This window comes from Triturus cristatus, chromosome 2_1, assembly GCF_964204655.1.
Source record: "Triturus cristatus chromosome 2_1, aTriCri1.1, whole genome shotgun sequence".
Lineage (NCBI taxonomy): Eukaryota > Metazoa > Chordata > Amphibia > Caudata > Salamandridae > Triturus > Triturus cristatus.
The window spans coordinates 501,280,018-501,296,950 of record NC_140581.1 but is presented as its reverse complement, the minus strand read 5'-3'; the positions used below and the strand labels follow the sequence as shown (position 1 = coordinate 501,296,950).

Here is a 16,933-nt window from a genome sequence, read left to right as displayed (position 1 = left end):
ATAGCCGGAGGGGTATCACAAAGCTCACTCTCACGCTTCTTCAAAAGCTTCCTTGACGCCATGATGACAATGATCCACACCCACATCACCTTTCCCACAACCCCACAGGATTTGAATAAGACAAAACTTGACTTCTACCAGGTAGCACAATTCCCTCATTTGATCTGATGCATAGACTGTACGCATGTCCCTATCTGTCCCACAGCAGCTAATGAATACATCTTCAGGAACAGGAAATCCTATCACTCAATTAATGTGCAAGTAGTGTGCAATGCAAAGCATATCATAACTGACATCGTGGCACAATTTCCAGGAAGCACCCATGACTCCTATATATTCCGGCACAGTGGCATCCACACGCATCTGCCCAGGGGTGAATTTGGCGAAGGACATCTACTTGGTACACACATATACCAATTTGCAACATCAATCAAACAAATGTTATTGCATAACTGCTAACCCTTTGCTTTCCACCCTGTAGGTGACAGCGCATACGCCGTGCAGGACTACATCTTGACACCATACCTCAACCCAGCCACACCACATGAGCAGAGGTACAATGCTTCACACATCAGCACACGGAATGTGATTGAACGCACCTTTGGAATACTGAAAAGTCACTTTCGCATTCTACACAAAACTGGTGGAGCGTTGCAGTACCGCCCAGAGACCTGCTGCAGGATCGTGGCTGCATGTGCCATGTTGCACAACATTGCCACCAGAAGAGGCATACACATCGAGATGTCCGACAGTGAGTCTGATGGGGATGACCAACCACCCACACAACACCAACAAGCGCATGTGGTGAACTCAGCAGAAGGGCAAAGGAGACGTGCACACATCACCCAACATTATTTCTGAGGTAGGTAATAATGAGCCATAACAACTAAATGGTGAACACAAAATTATTTATTAACATGAGCCCATGTTTAGCCAAAAAGATATAAGTGCAAATTATGATTGTGATTGCATTGAGGTATAAAGTCAAATGAACAGTTCCATGCACTGGATAGCAATCACTAGGTTGTAATTGACCATGGATACACCATCATGGCAAAAATAAGGAGGACATGCATGGCGAGCGCCTCCTGCCACGCACCCCCAGCCTCCTTTCGCCTGCCTCTGCTACATCACCCTGATGTGTGACTGAAGATGTAGTGCTGTGCGAACTGCGCCTCCTGGCAGTGGTCACTGGCACCAACAGGCTACTAAGGCTCGATGCCTCCTCACTCCCCTCCTCCCCTGTCAAGTTGATACCACCCACAGTCCCGGCCTGGATAAGTTCCACAGCAGTGGTCACTTGTCCTAGGGCCCTGGCAACATCCCCACAGAAATGTCCAAGATCTATTTGCATTGCCACGGAGCGCCGTGCCAGCAGCACAGTGGTGTTGCAGAGCTTGTTGGTGGCCCTTGTATTGGCTGACATGTGGATCATGCTCTGGCGATGCCTTCTCCTCTTTGTGCTTAGTCCTGCAAGCAGTGCCCGGGTGAACTCCTGTAGGCTCGAGTGTGTTTGCCTATTACCCTCAGACACCACTGTGGTCAGCTCACGCACACTGTCTGTCATTGTGCTGATGTTCTTAGCAAGTTTGGATATCTGGAGATTAATTGATCCCATGTGTCTTCCCTGCAGGCGTGGACGCGTAACATCTGGGACTCTACGCCTCTAAACACATTCGGAGCATGCTCTTCACTTGCAGCAATATGGGCCCTTGACCTGCGCCGTCGTCCCGGTTGGACCTGTGCCTGTGATGTAGGTGGTGTTGCAACACGAGGCTGGCTGGTCCCTGTAGTGGGTGCAGGAGACAGCTCAGATTCCATTGGCTGCAGTGAGGGAATCTGTGCCCTGCGTTTTGGTGGTGCGGATGGGGTGCATGCTGGGGCAACTGGAGTCTCAACATTGGTCTCAGCAGGTGTCTCAGAGATGCGGAGGCAGTCACTATCTTCGGAGTCTGCCTCAGCTGCATCTGTGATGTGAAACAGTACAATGCTAATTTTGACTAATCCTACTATTGATGTACATTTGGCATACTTTGCTCACATTAAATCACTGACTGAAAACACTGACTGTCATGCAGTGTTGGTGTTTTGCTTGTCATTGTGGCTTCGGAATGCCCACTTGACCGACATGCCTACAACTCCCATGATACATTGGGTGTATGAGGGAAAACAAGGACTGGAGTTTGATCTGTACACTGTGTTTTGCCTGGGTGTATGTGCACGATTATGCATTACGAAGAGGATTATGCTTGAATGCATTTTACCTTGTGGGGTACTTGCTGCTCCGGATGTGTCCAGCTGTGTGACTCCAACCACTGCCTCAGGCTGGATTGTCGCTTCCACAAGGTCCTCCAGGGCTTTGTTGTTGGGTACAGTTGATGGTCCTCCGCCTGTGCCACCTGCTTTCTTCAGCCTTTCGGCAATGCGTTCTTTGGCCCGTATCCTCAGGTCGTACCACCTTTTTTTCAAGTCATCGATGCTGCGGTGTGTGACACCCACAGCATTCACCTTTGTCTTAATGCGCAGCCATATCTTTCTTTTTTCTGCCTCTGGCACTTTCAGAGACATTTTTTCAAAGAGCTTGTCATGGCTCTTGCTTATCTCCTCACTGAGATTTTCTAGTTCTCTCTCACTAAACTTCATCTTCCTCTTTCTGGGCGTGGCACTCTCCCCTGATGGTGTTTTGTCCATCCTGTGTCACAGAAAGTTTCTGGATACAGACTTGGGTGCGTTTCAGCTCAGCTCCAGTACTCTTCCTACTCCTCTGAACTCCTCTGGACACTGAATGAAGCATGGACTGGATGACTTCCTGGTTGTGATGTCATCAGCCTGCTTCCAATGCAACACGCTTTTTGAGATTTTGACTAATAGCGATTTCGCAATTAGCGATTTAGCAAAAAGCGATATCGCAATTTGGAATTTTCTGTTTTTGCGCCTCGCATTTGAGTCAGTATTATTTCTCTAATGGATTCATGCATTGCGGATAGCGATTTTCTATTGCGATTCCTTAATTTTCACAAATTAAAGAATCACTATTTTGGTTTTTGATGCATGTGCCTGTATATCCTCAATGCGAGGGAGGAGGCAATTCTCCACTCAAATACTGTTGTTACGAAATTTGAGATCAATGCATATGCACAAATCACCTGTTTTCTTTTCAGCTAAAACCACTGGGGAAAGCCACAACTACTGGGGAAAGCCATAACCAAAACCATAGCGTGCTATCCACTGGTTCAGTTATACCATATTCCTTCATCTTAGTGAGAGTTTGAGTAAGTTCCCCTCTCACGCTGAGTCTAACGTTGCATAACATATGGTTAGCAGGGACAGTTTTTGATCACAGCAATTCTCTCTTTGAAACCATCAATATACCTTGACATCCAATGATGATTTATACAGGAGGAAGCCTCTGAAATTTGATAACTGTTTTCTAAAGATACTGGACCTTTCCTTCCAGGTCTGATGACCATACCAAAATATGCATGATGCCACTATCCCAGGACATTAATCCCCTTCTAGGATACATATACCTTACCTTTAAAACAAATGTCCTTCCAGTGATATCATTCATAGTAAATCTATTTTACTGCCTTCAAAGGCAGTGGTAATACCACAAGGAGGAAATAAAGCTTAGTGAGCCCATTTCTACTTGTACTTATCTATGGCTTAGGAGCTCCTCTCCAACAGTTCTACATATTCAAACATATACAGTCTACAGTCTATAAAATATAATATTACAATAGCCAATGAGATAATACATACCGGGGTGACTGAGAGACATTCCAAATGTGAGAATGACAGCTATTCCTACAGAATTATGTTAAATATAGCACCCAAATCCCAGTTTCTAACCACTTTTTCATTCGGTGGCTTTCAGTACACTTATACGTGACTGCCTCAGAGATATAAGAATAGCCCTGGACTGTGCAGCAGGGATTCTGGAGATCTTGCAACAAGATCCTGAGGAGCTAGCCTAAAGTGCTGATATCCATCAGATAGAGTACACAGGATAGTGACACTCTTAGCAAAGGATGGGTATAAAAGTAATTTTAAAAAAATCTAAAATTGAACATCTCAATCTGATTGTCCTTGAATATGAAGTATACAGTAAGGTACAGGATTGCCAGATACTTTCAGGAGCATGCTAATTTACAACCTCCAAACATATTAAGGATGCTACAAGACCTGATGGCATTTCTTAACTTCAGGAGAGCTTACTTGTCACATTTCAATGAGTGGGTTAAGCTCCTGCACAAACTAATTACTCTCACATTTTCTGAAATAATTAGAGAAAACACAAATAGCTATCTATCGTACATGGACTAAAAACAGACATGTTAGAGACAAAATATTTTCAGACAGAGAAAAATAAAACAAAACTCAGTAATTAAGGTTGTTCCCAGCACTTCAGGCTACACTTATGTAGTTTACAATGAAAGACAAATGACTCCAAGAGCATACAAATCATATTTGTATGTATCTGCCGAGGAACAATTTACTCCTACTGAGAAACATTCAACTGTTTTAAGACCAGCACCTATTCTTCTTCCCATCTCGGAAAAAACATTCAGAGTAATTTTTAATGATAATATCGGTCTACTACAGAGTGGCAATCAATATAAGTACATATTATTTGCGGTCAAGTCCTGTCTAGATTCCTTTGGGTCTAGCCACAAAAGACTGCAGGTGCTTGAGTCGTCATAAAATATTTGCAGTGCAAAAGGAGAATTTCATACCTTTCCTTCAGAAAATGGTCCTGCGTTCAGCGCATAGACATCAATGGATGCTATGTCTGCTCTCGGAGTACAAATGTTATAAATGCACTTCAACCCTTCGTCAGAGGTAGTAAGAGCTATTTAATTACCATTACAATATCCACAACCGTACTGTCCATAACAGTGAGCCAACTGTGTGCATCCAGTGCCCCAGCTGTCAAACAATCCTTGACTGCTGGGGCACTGGATACAGAATTGATTTGTCTACATATCCTCTTTGGTGTTCAGAGAGCACTAAATATTTCCCTAGAGGAGTATTAAGTGGTCACACACCATACAAATTACTCTAATGCGTACCAATGCATGTGCCTTAATTTCCCTGGAAAAGTAGTAGAGTCTGAAATCAAATCATATAACCATCTTTCACAAGTATATTTATTGCAGGCTGTTCAAAAAAATAAAACCAAATTGTCCAATGTGAAGAACTTCGACTCTGCTACAGCCAAATATAAAACCATTAAAGCTGGTGACAGGTGGCTCCTCAGAGTGGGAGAGCTGGTTCAGGAAAAGATCCCTGACAAGCAAGTGTAGTGAGGTTTAACATTCACCATAGCGTCCATCTTCACTTACACTTTAAAAATTGATATCTTTTTAGAAAGTGACTTTTTACATGCTTTGGACATACATGATTACATAATCACAAGGTGATCTGCTTGCAAACACATTTCTTCGTAATCGTTTATCACAACACTGTACATTCAGTTCACGTATAGAGCACACTGAGCATGCTGCCCTTTCATCTTGCTGCCTGACTGGAGACAGCTCTGAATCAGCAAGGCAAATAATAAGCATGAGCAGTGGACCTCTGACACAGTGTGGACAGAACCATTTTTAATTATATAAACTGCTTCTGAGCCTAGCTCTCCAGAGGAGCACTTCCATGGATTATCATTAACATTCACCCAAGACTGATTTTCAGCCCCGCTGACTTCCATCACAATCATGCAAAGGACGGTGGCCTGTTCTACACATGACTGTCTTCCAGATAGATCACACACAGGTAATGGGGAGTTAGGTTGCTCTAAGCGACCTGGCAGACCACATTCTCACTATGATCTCTATGGTATAGGTAGTGTTAGGTAGGACTATCATTATGATATATATATTCATATAATCACTGCAGTAATCATAATGGTTGAATTATTCATCTTTTACACCATACTTGTAATGCTGGTAGCAATGCTTTGTTTCCTTCTACAAATAATTGCAGCCCATGTATTTTACACAAGAATCCAAATGCTTCAATAAATGTTGAAAAGCCAATGTGTGTATTTCTTGTGTCTCCATTTGGGCATGCCTAAGTGACCAATGAAAGGGTGAATCTGCTTCTACAATTTCTTGGGGGAATTAGAATTATCATATTCTGATGTTGCAGACACCATCCAGTACCCTGTCAGGTTTAGGGTTCCAGATGGTGCACTGTGAGCTGTCCAGGAATTAGGCCAACATATTCTTATAATATGGACTCAACCCCTATATTTTGACGATTATGTGGGCCAGATGCCCAGTCCTACTTAATTAGTAGGAACCATACGACACAATCATTGGACCATCGTACAGACCACCTGTTCCAGTTCTTGGGGTAGAAGGGACTCGCATAGTAATTTTTCCACAGTTTATAAGTTAAAAGAAAGCATTGATCGACCACAACAAAGTGCATTATGGCAAATTCAGTTCAGCAGATCCCCATCAACACCAAGGTGCCTTCAAAGTAGATCAACAAACACAGTCCCTACTCTGGAGAGTAAAGGCACCTTGAAATCTGTAACCCTATTCCAGGATTTGATGAGGCTACAATGTCTCCAGCTTGACACCAAGTGGCCAGTATATCAAATTATGAATCAAATGACGCAATAAAAGTGCCTCCTTCAACACGTGAACCTGAAGCTGCACAATAAACAATTGCTATCTCTGCAACTGTGGTTTACTATGAACCACCAACTGAAGCCACAATAATTGAAATGATGCCACAGCAAGAGTTTATGCAATACGAAAAGGACTGTGATTCAGGTTTTGAGGCCAGAAAAATAATCATTCCTCCAGCTAATAGGTGTCTAACCCCTTCACCGCGGTGCGAGGGGGCGGACCTGGGCGTGGCGCTCAGGTACTTAGGACGGCTCCCGGCCGTCATGAATCACGGTGGGCGTGTGCTCATAACGGCCGGGAGCCGTCCGAACTCCGCCCACTAATTAATTCACCGACACAGGCGGGGAATTTGCCGCGCGTGGGCGGAGCGGCAACAGACAGACGGCTCCCGGCCATCATGAGCACACGACTACCGTGACTCATGACGGCCGGGAGCCGTCCTGAGCACCCATGGGGTTAAAATGTCTTCCTGCTTGTTGTTGGTTCCATGACAGATACCTTTTTCTACCATGGTCATGTATCTAGATTGCAGTGTGTGTAAAGAACTTAGGCAGCTTATTTATTTACTTTACAATCAAACAGATGAATGGAGCAAAACATTCATACATTTTATTATTATCAAAAATATCAAATGTAAAAACAAATACAGATTATTGATATCTCAAATGATATCCTATTCTATGTGTAAGCTAAGACCTCATATTCCTTCATCTAGGTATGAAAGAATCCATACATAATCAGGTGCTCTCGTATGTAATAATGTGATAATGAAGAAAATGGCCGCTCCATTAATTAAAATATTTTCCCACAGTCACATCATTTGAAACTAGTTTATGGGTCAAGAGCATTGCAAATAGGTTGAGTAGATTATATAAGTCACTAGACCTGCAGGTCTGGTAAAATTTTTATGATTATTCGAGGCCCGGGTTAGTATTAAAAAATACATACCTTTCTACAACACATCTGGAAATATCTTTTTGAGTTCAGCTGATGGACAAAAGACAATCCGGCCTTCATTAGCACGTCTGCATGTACTAAGGCACTCACTTGTTTGTCATTTTTCATAGCATTTGTAACCCTCTGAAGCCCAGCCAGGCTTGTAAACTCCTTGCAGCACCTGACCCATTAATTCCTTCTTATCATACACTCCTATGAAATGGTTCTTATCTAACTGGAACAAATTAATCTGGCAGTGGGTTGGTTATAGGCTTTGTCGATGTATTGACTGTTCAACAGACAATGAAAAGCTATGGTATTACAATCTAATCTCTCTCTAGGAAGTTGTTTGAAAGTATTCCTTAGCCAAAACAGACATGATAAATACATGTTTTGATAAATTAAACATGTTTATTGCGATTCTGGTACAGAATGAGGTGTCCATAACCTCTGCAGCACAAATATTTACCCTGCAAACAGCCAAATCTGCACCTGAATTTCTATAGTTCCTAGAGACTCAGAAAGGTAGGAAGATGTAAACCATCTATAAAACTCAAGTAGCTAAGTTTAGTCTACTCAGCTAAGGGAAGTGGGCTTGGGAGCATCAATGCAGGAGAAATCTACAATACTGGCACAATATTACAATATTTTCTACTGTTCTGCCTGCTGACAAATATTGTTACAGCTACCATGTTTATTTTTATATTAACTACTATTCACATTGTGTGCACTAGTATAGGATTTGATTTTAATACATCGTGAAAATGTATTCTTAGCCTCCTAGCATTCTGGAATGTGTCTATTCATTATAAACGAGGGTTGGGGTCCACAAAGTTACCTGCGAGTATCACAGTTATCTACTATGAACCTCACTCATAAATGCTCAGTAGGTTGCGGGGGATGGAGACCATTGGGTCCTCTGTCTCATATTGGTACATTGACAGAGTCCACAGACTCGGACAACAACCTCATAGAACACGTCAAAGAACACCAACATCGTGGAACACCTTCACTTCACAATACAAACACACTACAACGCCACCCTTAAGGGAACCCTCGCCTACCCTCCCCCGGGCTCCTGAGTTGGATTCTGCAACCACATCGCAGACTTTATCACTAGCCTCTCCATCAGATCAACCAACTACTCCTCCCGGGAATCTCAATTTCCACCTGGAAGACGCCACAGACCCCAACGCCACTGCCTTCCTCAACAGCCTCAGCAACCTCGGTTCACTCAGCTCGTCCAAGGAACAACCCACATAGCAGGCTTTACCCTGGACCCAATTTTCTCCTCCAACATCAGAATCACCACCACATACATGAGCCCGTTCACACGGTCCAACCACTACATCATACATTTCAAGATACCCGCCCACCACGCCACCTCACCAGAAAAATTAAAAGCACCATTAATACAATGGGACAAAATATCAGAACTGGACCAGGACCCTACAGGAATGCCAACCCAACCACACCGGGATCCCCTATGTCAACACCAAGCTCTTCAATAAATTGATCGCCCACTAAACCAACTGCACTGCTCCCACGAGAAACAAGATCTAGAAAAACAACAAACAACCCAACTGGTATACAAACGGCCTCAGGAAGTGCAAGCGTCACTGCAAACAACTTAAAGAATATGGAGACTCGACAAAGACACCACCACAATATCCATATACAAAACCTCGCACAACCATTACCACCAACAACTACAAGACACAAAGAAAAAGTACCTAACTCTCAGATTCGAAGCCAGCATCAACAACTGCAAAAAACTCTTCACCATTGTCAAGGAGTTCTCCAATCCCATAGCTGCCAACAGCAAAATTATTCTATCCCAAGCAATCTGCAACAACCTCTCAAACGTCTTCAAACAGAAGATTTCCAAGATCTACAACACATTCAAACCACAGCATACCAATACAAACTACCCCGACCAGCCAGACACTTCCTTCATTGCCAAACAGCAGCTAAGCAACTAGAAGCTCCTCTCGAATGGAGATACCACCACACTGAAGAATACCTATCACTCAGGAGCCCCCTTGGACCCATGCTGCCACTTCATATACAACCTTGGAAGAACCAACATCTTTCCCACACTCACCACAATCATCAACACCTCCACAACCACCGCCACCTTCCTGTCTTGCTGAAAAAATGCAGAAGTCAACACCCTATTAAAGAAACCAACAGCAGATCCCAACACCCTCAGCAGCTACTGACCAATCTTGCTCCTGCCTTTTCCAGCTAAAGTCATTCAGAAAGCCATCAAAATCCAACACGCAGACCACTTAGAACTCTATCAATTCCTAGAAAGCCTACAATCAGGCTTACACAACAATCACAGCATAGAAACAGGCCTCATTGCGGTCACCAATGACATCAGAAGCATCCTCGACTGAGGAGAAACAGCTGCACTCTTCCTCCTCAACCTCTCTGCAGCTTTCAATAAGATATCCCACTAGTAACTCATCAGAAAGCTTCAGCATCACGATATCTGTAGACCGGCTCTTAAGTGGATATCCTCCTTCCTCAAGGACAGAACTCAATGAGTTAGAGTACCCCTACACTTCAGAACCCAAGAAACTCATCTGCGTAGTCCCTCAAGGATAGTCGCCCTGCCAACCACCTTCAACATCTACTTGATACCCCTTGTAGACATCGTCAGAGCCCAATGCATCAACATAGTATGCTACCCCAACAACACACAGCTCATCCTCTCCCTTACCAACTCAACCAGCACCACCAACAGAAACTTCGCCAACTGCATAAGAAAAGTCACTGCTTGGATAAAAAACAACTGCCTCTAGCTCAACCACTCCCCCTGGGATGCCTCTTGGTGGCCCTTCGAACTTGGCCCCCCACCCACCTCTGTGGACCATGCTAAGAATGTCAGGATCATCCTGGACATCAACCTCTCCATGAGCATACATCAGCGCTGTATCCTCATCATGCTTCGACATCCTGCGAATCCTACGCAAGATTTTCAAGTGGATCCCACTGACTTTAGACAAACGGTCACACAGCCTCTTATCACAAGTAGATTTGTTTACGTAAACATCCTCTACATCGGAATCCCATCCCATGTCCTACCCTGACTCCAAACCACGCAGAACACCGCTGCCAGACTATGAATGCTATCGGGGCAAAACACCCATAAAGCAAGACGAAATTCCATTCTACATCACTTGTAAATCTGATCAGCACTTGGTGTTGTTTTGTAAAATGTCCCAACTTTGTTTTTGGCATCACCAAAGACGCCACTGACAACATATTCACCTTTGGTTTCAACGTCTTCATTTTCCAATAGACTTATGCCTTCTTCACCATCACCCACATCTGAAGAACATGCATACATCTTCTTTAAAATCTAAGGCTTTTTGCCTATTTCATTATAGAAGAAGCACCATTATCATATCTGAATATTGTTCTTTACTGGTGGGGCAAATTTGAAAATGTATGTGTGTTGAACGAGTTACTTACCTTCGGTAATGATGTATCTGGTAGAGACACTGTTTAACCGCAGATTCCTTAACTTACAATATCCCCAGGTGTCAGACTGGATCCAGAGAATTTTTTCTGAGCAGTACATCTGCGCACCGGGGGCGCCGAAGGTAAGTAACTCGTTCATCTGATAGAGACATCTAGCCGCAGATTCCTTAACTTAGAATAGATGCCAAAGCCATACCCCATAGGAGGAGGGTCTGCGACTGAAACCCACTGAGTTCCAAAAAGAACGTAGTCATCAACAAGTTGACTAAAACACAGTGGGGACAGCAATGCCAGCGTTGCTGACACCAGACCATTAAGTTCTATTAGGAGTGGAAAACAATGGGGGGCAAAGGCACCACACTCGTTCTATTAGGAGCGGAAAACAATGGGGGGGCAAAGGGACCACACTCCGTCAAGGGACAACACAAAAACTGTCTCCTTCAGACAGGGATAAAAGGAAGCACAGAACCAGAATGGCAGTGCGGAAAGTGAGAGTCCCGAACATTTAGCACAAGAAGGTGAACTGAGCACAGGATCTGATGGATCTGCATTAGAGAACGACCCAGAGTGAGGACAAGACGGTATGACAGAGACAAAGCACGCCAGTCGAGCAAGCACAACAGTGGATGAAGCACTGTTGAAATCGTAGCAGCTTAAAATACTTGTGACAGCGTTGTAAGGAAGCTGACCCTTGTCTGGGAAGTGCTTGTGTTACCAGAGACACAAGACTCACCATTGCGCAATCGCACCTTCACAAAAAAGGGGGACATGTAAGCGACATCAGACACCCGTCCAGGAGGAGGCACGGTCCCCCACAAGACAGACGTGGAGACTAAGCATCACACGAATGAGGAAGGAGTCAATACTATACGGACATAGAGTAACAGGAGATTCGATAGAGATCCATAGACCAGACCTAACACGGACAGTGAGTATCCTGAAGAGAACACTTCCACTGAGAACAAGAGTAGGAGCCCGAGGTAGAAGTGTGTGAACTCCTGCGCGGCAATTAGCAGAGGAACTGGGAACTCCTGCTCGAGAAATGCCAAGGAAAGTAGGGCACAAGGCAATGTACAGCAATGACGTGTGCGACGCGGACGTCACCAGCCATAGACAAAGTCCACACAGGGTCTGAACCACGAGAAATTACGTCCCACCTCAGTGAGTGGAGATAGAAAACAGCCATCTCAGAAGCGTAAGGGATATCGCAGGCACCCTGTGACAGTGAACATACTAGGGTGCACCCACATGACACGCATATAACATGGAAGAACCATGCCGCGTCAGCCCTGCGTGCCTGGGGGCTGCGCCACATTGCTCCCCCCTGACGTCGTCCATGGACAAGACATCAGCAACGGAGGAACCGTGCCAGAACGGAACAGAACAAGATGGCCCAAAGGGACATTTGCTGATGGCAATGACAGCATAACAAAAGCAAAGAGGAGCACAGCGAAGCTGAAAGATCACGCTGGGGTGAGGCAGGCATGGCAGAACCCCAAGAACACCTGGAAGAAGGCAGCAGCCACAGATGCACGGGAGTGCTTTGGATTAACCGCAGGCCATAATGCATACGTACTAGAAGAGAGCGACGCCAACCTGTGGGTCGCAACAAGGGATAGGGGGCCTATTACAGCAGGAATAGACCACAGTCTCAGCCATAGGACAACCCCTTCCAAGAAGACTCAGCAGGAGCCTACAAAGCTTCCTGTGCAAGCAAGGCCAGCTATACAATAGCGAACGGATACCCCACAAAGGGTAAGCCTCAAACCCCCTTGAAAGCAAGGGGCACCTCTTGAGACAGACTCATAGACAGAGGACGCAAAAAAGAAAGTAGAACCAGCTGATCAGCTGCACTAAACAGAGCAAAAACAGCTGAATAGCTATACAGATCATCTGGGTGTTAACGTCATGAACCCAGTGATGGATAACAGAACAAGCAGAGTTAACACTGCATGTGAAAAGAAACGTCTGCAGAAGGACTAGAAAACACAAAGTCATGGAAGCCCAGACATGAGACGGTTGACTGCTGAGTCAGCATGACTGTCAAAAACGGCCACTCCATCAAATGGCAGATCCCTAAGAATCTCCTGAACATTTTCAGGGACGCTGCCGTCGCGCAGCTAGGCATGGCGACGCAGAGCACTGACCTGGCCATCGCCCGACCCACAGAGTCAGTTGTGTCCATGGCCGTACGAATGGAAAACTGTGCCATGTCTTGGCCATCATGAAGCAGACGATCCAGGTCAGCACGGGGACCCTCGGGAAGAGACGGAAGAAGACGCTCAACCGAGTCCCAAAGGGCAAAAGTAGCCTGTGCGAACACACAAGACGTGTTCAGAGCACGGAGGCCCGAACTAGTGGACGCGAAAACATGGCGGCCACACGACTACAACCAGCGAGACTCCCTAGTGGGAGTAAGCAGCGGGAGAGGAGAGGAAGGTAGCGAAGTGAAAGCTGCCTGATCTACCGTCACTGAGCCCTAGGATGAAGGGACAAACAAACAGGGTCATCTGGAGACAGGCGATAACTACGTGCAATGGCCTGATCCACAGGGTCATCAGATGAGGGCCGTGCCCACGTCAAAAGAAGGAATAACGACCTGCCAAAAGGCAGCAAGGACTCCACCTCCACGGTCTCCTGGTTGTTAGAAATGGGATTTCTGGTTGGCTAGGGCTTGCGCCAAAGCCACCACTCTAGTCAGGGCTGGGGAGTAACACGCCAAAGATAACCCCTGCTCACCCCCTTGGTATCTTGGCACGAGCAGTCAGGCTTATCCCGGAGGCAATGTGTAAAGCGTTTGCGGGCGCACCCAGCAACAACACCCAAGGCCCACCACAAAAGAAACTCCACACAAGGTATTATATAAAAATTGCCTTTGTATTATACCAAAACACATTAGATAATATTCACACAATTTACACTGTGCCAACTGGCACTGGGCAGAATTTTACAAGGGACTATTTACACGGGACTGGGCCACATGGGCCACTGTCAGAATTAGCACAAATCACCAAGTGTACATGTAGAACATAACACAAATTAGCACTGTAGAACACAATCAGTAACTACTGGCGCAATAATGACCTCAGCGTCATCACACTAGCATCAGGTATAAAACCTATCCTGCATCCATCACATTATGCCATTTCTCATTGGTCTAACGCATTAGACCTAACCACCTAAGTATACCTACTCTAGGGGCGTACATCACACAGGGAAGTACAATCTCCCTAACATCAACATAACCAGGTAAAACAACCTCCTAGGCAGAAATGACCACATTTAGAGGTATAAAACACAGGGTGCGCAAAACATGCTATACACAGTACATTTCCTAGCACCCAATCGCATTAGCATGAATCCCAATAACACTTCAATTACATTAGGGTCCAGGTCGCACCTAAACCTAAATGTAGCAGCTGCCCACTACTTGCTGGGCAGCTGGGGACAAGAACAGGGCCTAAACGCTGCAGCTGCCCACTACTTGCTGGGCAGCTGGGAAAGTTAATTATGAGGGACGGGCTCCTCTGGCTCCTTTTAAAGTAGGTATACCCCCAACGTTGGAGCCATCTGGCTCTGGAAATAAGTAGCCCCTCTGGAGCGCACTGGCTCCGTGAATAACTATGGCCCCGAGCGTTGGAGCTCTCTGGCTCTAAAATAATGATGCCCCCGTTGGGGCTAAATACCATGCTGAAGCGGGGGCCTGGCACATCTGTGCCCTTGACCTTAGAGCCACACACAGGCTCTAAAATCCAAACATGTCCGCCTTGTTGGAGCGGCCCCCCTATCAGGCGGGAACCGCTCAGGAATCAGCCTGGGCCCTGTGCCTCGAACTGGCACCACCCCGCCCCCTCGAGCCCTCACTCACCGGCTCTGGGGGCAGCTTCTTCTTCTCCGGTCTCCTCTTCACCCGCAGCACCGGGGCGCAGGGTAGGCTCCTGCCTGCTCCGGTGCTTAAACCATCCGCGAGTCTTCGGTGGGAGGCGGGGTAGGCTCCCACCCTCCTACTTCCGGTTCCGGTTGTCCCGGAGGCCCGCCGCCGGCCTGCCTCACTTCCTGGTCGGGCGCCGGAGGGGCGATTTTGCGCGATTTGCGGGCAAATGCCGGGTGGGCACCGGCTCTTTTAAAATACAATAAATCGAGGTGGGCACTCGATATGGGCGGCAATGTCCCTAGCAGGGTGGGCACCTGCCAGGGGACTTCAGGATCGGCCAAGAATGGGGCAAATGCCGGGTGGGCACCGGTTTTCAGAAATAAAGCGCCCCTAGCGCTAAGGGTAAAAGTGAAAGCGCTCTCCGCGCTAAAGGCAAATCCGGCGCTTCCAGGCGCTGGAGGCTTCAGCAAATCACCAAATAAAGCGCTCCTCGACGCTGGGGTCCCAAATAAAGCGCTCCTAGCGCTATAAGTCAAATAAAAGCGCTTCCAGGCGCTTAGAGATACAAATAAAGCGCTCCCAGCGCTTAGGGGAGAATAAAAACAAAAGTCCAGCAAAGTTCTCCTCTGTATGCAGCAAGGCAGGGGGGGCAAGGCTGGGCCCAGAGCCAGCTCACTGGGCCTCCAGGCAGGGAGGTAGTCCAAGTGGCGGTCCTCTGGCCCAGCAACAGCAGCAGCCCCCTCAGGCAGGATCCTAAGGAGAACCATGTGCTAGAAACAAAGTCCTTGAAGTTCATCAGGCATCCAGCGGCTGGGCAGGGCCCAGGGAGGCAAGCCTTCCCCTGGGCCCCAGCAGCAGCACGCCCCTGGTAGATTCGAGTCAGAGCAAGAACAAGAACCTTTTGTAAGGGGACACAGCCCCTTTTTATACACAGGTTCCTTTGTCTCCAAAGGTGCAGGGGAGGGGCGAACCAGATGCAACTGGTTCTTGAGCACTTTGTTTTGCTCAGCCCCTCTCCCTATTCACAGAACAGGCCAGGGTCATCAGTCGCACCACAGGGGACGGAGCCAGCATTGTGTGGGGAAAGCCCAGCCCTATTCAGGTCCCAGGTATACTCCTCCCACTCATCAACATGCAGCTCTCTCCACCCACCACTGGGGCAGACCCATCCTGACTCCTGGAGCCAGGCTCACCAGCCAATCGCACGCCAGGCAGTCACTGCACATTTATGCCAGCATCTAGAAGTGGCACTTCTACACTAGCTACATTGATGCCGCACACATCATCGCGCAGCATTTCATCACACGAGTCCGCACATACCAAACTCGCACCTGCACTCCCCACGCATCAGGAACTACCAGGGACACATACATTCCCCCATGCATTCCTATGGGAGGGCAGGTCAGTCTCACCAAACCATACACAGAGCGCACGCGCTTTCCACTGGGACACAGTGTGAAAGCGCCTAGAGGCCTAAAACCACTAGTACAACACAGGAAAAAGGGTAGGATACTGCAAAAGGTTCTAGGGGTGTACCTGCCAGAAGGGCCAAGTCCAACACTGGTGTAGGAGATCCAATAATGGATCAGAAGGCAAGGAGACTGAGGGAGGCTGCATGTGTAAAATATCTGCAGCCCTGCGAACAGCCCTCTCAAACGCCGCACCAGCCTCCGTAGCCATTCTAGGTGGCGACAATAACCCATCTCTAGGGGACTGTTGAAGGCTAACTCGTCCCCCAGAAAGGAGAGGTGCTGTAGCCCGAGGTCGAGCAAAATAGCATTGTCCTATGGGCATCTGGTCCGGAAAGCACCGAAACAGCCCTGGGTGCTCAGGGTCTACATCCTCTCCCAACCAAGGAACAGCAGGGGCTGGCACCGGCGTCGACCAACGTCGAGACAGCGTAGTATCGACGTCGACGACCACCAAAGGTGACTCGTCCACACAGCATTGGACTGGCTTTGACTCGACCTCCACCAAGATGGGGAACTGC

At 46.8% G+C, this 16,933-nt stretch overlaps 1 protein-coding gene across 4 annotated transcripts in view; it reads right to left on the bottom strand.

The window, feature by feature from the left end:
- Positions 1-16,933, bottom strand: part of LOC146865549 (baculoviral IAP repeat-containing protein 1-like) — an 851,823-nt gene that overhangs the window by 111,856 nt on the left and 723,034 nt on the right. The gene's annotated exons all lie outside the window — the stretch shown is intronic.